This window comes from Pogoniulus pusillus, chromosome 2 (genome assembly GCF_015220805.1).
Source record: "Pogoniulus pusillus isolate bPogPus1 chromosome 2, bPogPus1.pri, whole genome shotgun sequence".
Lineage (NCBI taxonomy): Eukaryota > Metazoa > Chordata > Aves > Piciformes > Lybiidae > Pogoniulus > Pogoniulus pusillus.
The window spans coordinates 46545495-46551494 of record NC_087265.1 but is presented as its reverse complement, the minus strand read 5'-3'; the positions used below and the strand labels follow the sequence as shown (position 1 = coordinate 46551494).

Sequence of the window (6000 nt, the reverse complement as noted above, 5' to 3'; positions counted from 1 at the left end):
TGCTCTTCTCCTCTCCTCTCACTGTATTCCTTCTATGTGTATTCTCTGTCCTTCTGCTCTTCTCTTCTCTCACCCCACAGTATTCCTTCTATGTGTATTCTTTGTCCCTCTGCTCTTCTCTTCCACTCACACCATTCCTTCCAGCAACACAAGAGCCACTCAGTCTTCATTCTTCACAGCTGTGGGGCTGGGAAAGGCAAGGAGGGTGCTTTCCTGTTAATTGGCAGGATGGGACCTTTTAAAGGGTCCAGTAGTAGCTACTTAGCCACAGTAGGAAGAATCCTCTCACCGTTAAAGTTGATTGGAGCTTTCAACTCACTTCTGTGAAAGGGAGGTCTGGCCTGCTGCTTCTGGAAAGTCTGGGTGAGCAGAGTGTTTCTACATTTAAACTAGGGATTAAAGGATGAAGTATATGCTTTGTTACTGTGATGAGTGTCACACAGTCTGTGAAGAGCCACAACTGTGTTTGTTTGTCCCAAAATTGTATCTTGCACTATGTAGTACAGGAGTACCAGTCTCTGAAAAGCCACAGCTGTGTTTATTTGTGTGGAAACTCTGTCTTGCAGTTTGTAGCACTGGAGCCCCTCATATTTAGCAGACATTCAGAGAAAAGGAATGTTTTCATAGGAACTATTGGCACTTCCATTGAAAATTCCTTCCTTTTGTGTAAGAAGCTTACAGTGAGAAATTGAATTTCAGCTAAAAGGCAGTATGAAAATATAAGTAAAGGAAGATTGTTTAGAGCAATAGAAAAGCCTTAAGAATGTCTTAATGAAAAGAAGTTGACTAAATAATTTCCTGTTGAAGTACTAGAAACAGCAGGAATAGAAACTTGCAGTAACAGGAAAAGAATATCTCCTGTGCTGGGAAAGGTCTAGGCTGGGTATTAGGAGGAAGCTGTTGGCAGAGAGAGTGATTGGCATTGGAATGGGCTGCCCAGGGAGGTGGTGGAGTCACCATTCATGGAGGTGTTCAAGCAAAGCCTGGATGAGCACTCAATGCCATGGTCTAGTTGACTGGCTAGGGCTGGGTGCTAGGTTGGACTGGCTGAGCTTGGAGGTCTCTTCCAACCTGCCTGATTCTATGATTAAGATAGTTTGTGCACTGATAATTTCTTCTATCAATGGTGTTGGCCAAGACGGGACAATTTTCGTTGTCAAGTGTCATGAAACCATGGTACTAAGTTGCTCCCTGGTAACCCATATTTATCCCCAAGTATCTTGTACTTTGCTTTGTCCTACACAGAATTTGACTAAATTCTGCAAGAATAAAGTCACATTGTTGAAACAGCAGTTAAGATGATGGTGGAGAAGCAAATTTAACCAGAGGAACCTTACAAAAGACAAAGCAGGCAGAAATTAGCATTTGTATTTGTCTTGGCACCAAAGCAGTAACAAACTTTAATTTTGCTATGAAATCAGGCAAATGAATTGATTTCTCTCCTTGTGTTTTCTGGGGCAGAGCTAGAGGAAAGGCATGTGATTGATTGTATTTCATCTCTCCATGCTCTAAAAGGCATTGCCTTATGTCTATGTATTCATCGATACAGCGCAAGTAATGCAGGGACCTCATCTCCTCTGTGTGAGATGTAGTTAGAAAACAAGACAACATACCAGGAGAAATGGCCAAATCTACATTCCCTGATCCCTGCAAGAGTGATTTATTCACAGTCCTTCTGCAAATAATTCTTTAAAATACTTAACTACTTAAACTTTTGACCTTGGGCATTTTATTCCTTGTATAGAAAGCCATATCAGCCCACAAGATGATTTTTTTTTGTTGCTCAACAGCCTCTCTTGAAGTTGCTTCATTTGATTCCTGTTCCAGGCATCTCTGGATAAAATCATTACCCTTCGTTGTGCAAATTAAGCTGTGAGTCATGCAGCCACAGTTTCCAACGTGATGGGGCTGTGCCCAGGCTGGGTAATTCATAGAGAGGGTTAAAAAAATAGAATCAAATGCTCACCGTGAGTTAAAGAGAATAGGGGATAAGAGCTTAGGCTTAACCTATAGGGGGACCTAAGGAATAAAGCAAACCAGAGTCCAGTGTGGGGAAGAAAGCAGAAAAAGCAAAAAGGCTAAAAGAGATCAGGCCTAATGAGCCTTTTGAGGAAAATGGGAGACTGGAGCCTCAGAAGGAAAGAGTGGCCCAGCAAAGCAAGGATAAAATGGATCAGCCACAATGTCACCAAATTGATCCAGAGTTCAAAAACTGTCAAATCACCCTATACAATAAAATAAATTAAAAAAGGAAAAAGTTCAAACAGTGTCAGGCTCCTTAAAGCTTGCTTGCTGACATCAAACATAATAAGGGGGGAAAAAAGAGCCCTGTTTGTACCATAATGTGACTCTCTTTTTCTAAACAGAGCCTTTGAAATGCATGTGCTGGTCTGTCATTTTTGTCTGTTGTACTGTCCTCACATCCTACACCTATGGATCTGGCAGAATTTGTATGCTATGTGAAAAAAGAGAAATAATCATGGCAGAAGCAGACCTGTTTAGGCTAGAGGGTTTTTATACTGCTGCATTAAGAAGCTGCGCTACTATCTAGAGTGATGGCTCAAGAAATGATCTGAAGCGGGGGAGAGGGGAGAATTCTGGAGTGTAAATTGAACCAAACAGATTCTGAGTATCAAACCCATTGTAAACAGCTATAGCAAATGCATGTTAAAGGAGCAGAAGGGTACAAATTCCTATCAAGAGCATTTCTAATGTACCTACTGCTCGAATGTGGAAGTGACAAATAAGACAAAGAAAATACCCCAGGTGTCAAAGCCCATCTATCTCTTAGTGATGTAAAGAGGTGGTGCTACCCATATTTAGCAGGTTTTATTTAGCCACCTACGCACCTCTGACTTGGTAGACTTATTTTTGATGAGTGGTGCTTAAAAGTGTTGGTATGAAGCATAAGTAGCTAATGCAAATATGTTACTGACCCCTACCAGAGCTAGCAATTATGTAAATATCCAAAGCCTTCATCTTTTATAATTAGATGTGGCTGGCTTAGAGTGAAGGACTTCCATTGCTGGTCAGCTCCAGTCCTTATCCCAGTGTTTCACCAGAAATTATCTATTTGAGTTTAGATGAATATTATGTTCTTTAAAGTCACCTAAGGTATAGCTTAGAAGATTTGAAAGGCCTTTAATAATTATTTTTCTTGTTTGTTATGCTTGAAAGATGAAGAAAGGCATGGAAACATTTAGTGAATAACATCTTGTAACTGATTAGAATTAAATGTGCTTTCAATTCCTCCTAAGTGTATGAAATTCTAATTACTTTTCACAACAAGTTTTCTTAGCTCAGGTAAGCTTTGAGCCAGCAGTGTGCACTTGCAGCCCAGAAAGCCAAGCAGAGCCTGGGCTGCAGCAGCAGAAGTGTGGCCAGCAGGTGGAGGGAGTCGATTCTCCCCCTCTACTCTGCTCTGCTGAGACCCCACCTGGAGTACTGCATCCAGGTCTGGAGCCCTTATTACAAGAAGGATGTGGAGATGTTGGAGCATGATGAGAGAAGGGCCACGAGGATGCTCAGAGGGTTGCAGCAGCTCTGCTGTGAGCACAGACTGAAAGAGTTGGGGCTGTTCAATCTGCAGAAGAGGAGGCTGCCAGGTGACCTCCTTGTGGCCTTCCAGGATCTGAAGTGGGCTACAAAAAAGCTGGGGAGGGACTTTTTAGGCTCTCAGGGAGTGACAGGACTGGGAGGAGATTCAGAGCGGACATGAGGAGGAAGTTGTTGAGCATGAGAGTGGTGAGAGCTTGGAATGGGTTGCCCAGGGAGGTGGTTGAGGCCCCATGGCTGGAGGTGTTTAAGGCCAGGCTGGATGAGGCTGTGTGCAGCCTGCTCTAGGGTAAGGTGTCCCTGCCCATGATGGGGAGGTTGGAACTGGCTGATCCTTGTGCTCCCTTCCAACCCTGACTGATTCTACAATTCTATAAAAGAGGAAAGCACAGGTTTATGTACAGGGATGGGAAATCTGCATACATGTAAATTGCCTATTAAGAAGATGATTTCTCTATAAGTTAAATATTGCTGGACAGCTTCAGAGGCTGATCCAAAACACACTGAAGCAAACAGAGGGTTAACAAAAAGTTCTGTTCTGGATCAGGCCCTAAAGGACTCTTTTGTTACAGGAGTGAAAGCACTCTGTGTATCAGCCTAGTATTTATCACAGAATGTTAGAGGTTGGACAGGACCTTGAAAAAAATCACCTGCCAGAGCAGGATCACCCACACAAGGTCCCACAGGAATGCATCTAGGCAGGTTTTGAATATCTCCAGAAAGGGAGACCCTACAACTCCCCTGGGCAGCCTGTTCTGTTTTGTCACCCTCACAGAGGGGAGAAAAAATCCTCCTGTTTCCATGGAGCTTCCTATGCCTCAACTTTCACCCATTGCCTCTTGTCCTGTCACTGGGCATCACTGAGCAGAACCTGGCTCCAGCCTCTGGGCGCTCACTTGGCACAAAGCTATGAACTCGCCCCTTAGTCTGCTCCTCTCCAAACTGAAGACACCCAGCTCCCACAGTCTCTCCTGTAAGGAAGATATTCCACACCCCTAAAAATTTTTGTGACTTTGTGCTGGACTCTTTCAAGTAGTTCCCTGTCCCCCTTGAAAGGAGTGGGCCAGAACTGGACACACTATTCCAGCTGCAGTCTCACCAGGGCACAGTAGAGGGGCAGGAGAAGCTCTCTCAACCTACTAACCACAGCCTTTATAGTCTTTTCATGTCCAGAATGGCATCTTGGCCACAAAAGCATGTTGCTGGCCCACAGTCAACCTTCTATCTACTAGGATCCCTCCAGGTCCTTTTCCCCTTTGCTGCTCTCCAAGAGGACAGTCTGATACATGGGGTAGTTCTTTGCTACTTGTTAGGCATAAAGGTGATAGATACTTGACAAAACTTTGTGACTAAGGATAGTGTTATGCTAGGAAGTGTCCTTATGTGTGTGTGTGACTTTGCATATTAGTGGTTTGCTGTGAGAAGCAGAGGTTCCAGGGTACCTGACCTCTTCTCCTGGAGCTTGAGTTAAGTGTTGCATGCTAGCCTGATGCACACACTGTGCATGCCTGAACTCCACCTACCATTTGTCAAATGATTGGCAGCACAATAGAGTTAAAGGACTCGGTCCTCTCTGAATATACCCAAATTTGGGGCTGCAGGAGCAGTGCTGCCTGGCAGGGCTTCGTGCCTGGGCCTGGAGATGCTTCTGCAAGCCTGTCCTTGATCCATCCTCTCAGATACCCACCTGTGAGGTTAGGAAGGCCAGAGAAATTCCCTGGAATTGGGTGCCTGAATGGCAGGAACAGAAGGAGGGGAAAAGCTCTCACTGCTTTGCCCTTTTACTCAGCCATTACTGCCTCTGAAGAGTGTGAAACTCTGCTGTTCAGGCTCAGCAGTGATTTACACCCACTTTGCAGTGGTTTAAATAGCTCCTGCAGGTGCAAGACAGTGAAGAATCAGGCCACTGAGATGAGCTAGAAACAATGATGTGCTTACTGCCTCCTATGGCAATGGGATTGTGAAAAACACCATAGTGACTTTCCATTCGATCCCAGCTGCACTTAAGTGTGTACATGTGGAGCAGGGCTTTGGAACAAGCACAGAGCAAAAAGCCTGAAACGCTAAGGAATCATTCAGGAAATTTCTCTAGGTTAATATGCTGAGACTTGCTAAATATATTCTCCCCAAAAGAAAACACTTACTAGAACATTGAAGTGAAATGCAGGGTGGATGTGGTGTGAAGTTGCTCACCTCAGACACTAGAGTTAAGGTGAACTGGATATGTGCTTGTAGTCATAGCAATGTGTGATGCTCCTGGCTTCTCACAGGGTCTCATGAGCACTCTCTCCTGAGGAGCTCACAATGGAAGAGGAAAAAAGAATAAGAGTGGACATTTTTTTCCCAGTGATAGGAGAGGATGCAGTATGCTTAATCCTGAAAGTCATGTAGGGGCAGTTATGACCTGAATAATCTCTGAATATGAGGCAGCAGTGTGCCCAGGTG

At 44.2% G+C, this 6000-nt stretch overlaps 1 long non-coding RNA gene across 2 annotated transcripts in view; it reads left to right on the top strand.

Annotated features, from left to right (window-relative positions):
* The first annotated feature begins 276 nt into the window (after positions 1-276).
* The window catches only part of LOC135188231 (uncharacterized), a 67196-nt gene continuing 61472 nt past the window's right edge, over positions 277-6000 (top strand). For both annotated transcript variants that reach the window (XR_010307619.1, XR_010307618.1), the window contains exon 1: positions 277-363. This is a non-coding gene — a long non-coding RNA (uncharacterized LOC135188231). The remainder of the gene's footprint in view (positions 364-6000) is intronic.